Source organism: Poecilia latipinna, unplaced genomic scaffold (genome assembly GCF_001443285.1).
Source record: "Poecilia latipinna isolate Pla-1442-1.1 unplaced genomic scaffold, P_latipinna-1.0 Scaffold6888, whole genome shotgun sequence".
Classification (NCBI taxonomy): domain Eukaryota; kingdom Metazoa; phylum Chordata; class Actinopteri; order Cyprinodontiformes; family Poeciliidae; genus Poecilia; species Poecilia latipinna.
In genome coordinates, this window is record NW_015119504.1 from 1 (window position 1) to 709 (window position 709).

At 28.1% G+C, this 709-nt stretch overlaps 1 long non-coding RNA gene across 1 annotated transcript; it reads left to right on the top strand.

The window, feature by feature from the left end:
• The first annotated feature begins 258 nt into the window (after nucleotides 1-258).
• LOC106944102 (uncharacterized) lies at nucleotides 259-506 on the top strand. The gene is made up of 2 exons (XR_001424114.1): nucleotides 259-320; nucleotides 432-506. It is a non-coding gene; the product is annotated as an uncharacterized LOC106944102 (long non-coding RNA).
• The last annotated feature ends 203 nt before the right edge of the window (nucleotides 507-709 follow it).

The window sequence follows — 709 nt, forward strand, 5'->3', positions numbered from 1 at the left end:
ATTGGGTCCACCTAAAGTAAATAAGTTGAATCAACCACAAAAGTTAAGTTGAGCCAACACATTTGCTTTAAATTGGAGTAACAGAATTACATAGTGCTGAAATAAAGCAAAGTAATCAGGTGGAAAATCTTTCCATGATTTTTTTAATGTTAATCCAAAGAGTTATTTCTTTCAGTGTATAGAAGATCTTACTAAATTAAAATCGGTAATTTAAAATTGAATAGCTTCAATCATTATCTATGCCATGTTTATTTAAATATTGATGAATTCCCTGCATCACCTCTAATTTTAATTGTATAAAGTTACAGTTGGATGTAATTGTTATCATTGAGAAAATTTTGGTTAAAAGTCCTATAAACTTCTACGGAGCCCCTGAGGGGACATGGGAAAAATTCAGATAAAATGTGAACAACTTTTAAAATTCTAAAAAGAAAACCATACATAAATACAACACTCAGCAGTTTTGAAAATTATCAGGATAATGGTAACATTTTCATTAATGGTATGGAGAATATTTGATTACAGTTTTCTTTTTGACCTAAATTATTAAGGAAATTTAACTAGTTGTCTTAAAGCGTGGCACTAGCACAAGGATGCTTTTGTGTAGAATTGGACACTATTAACTTAATTATTTTATATATACATTTGATTAACCAATTTCTGAAAAGTGTATGTAGCTGAAATACTAAATTTGGTTTAAATTTTTAAT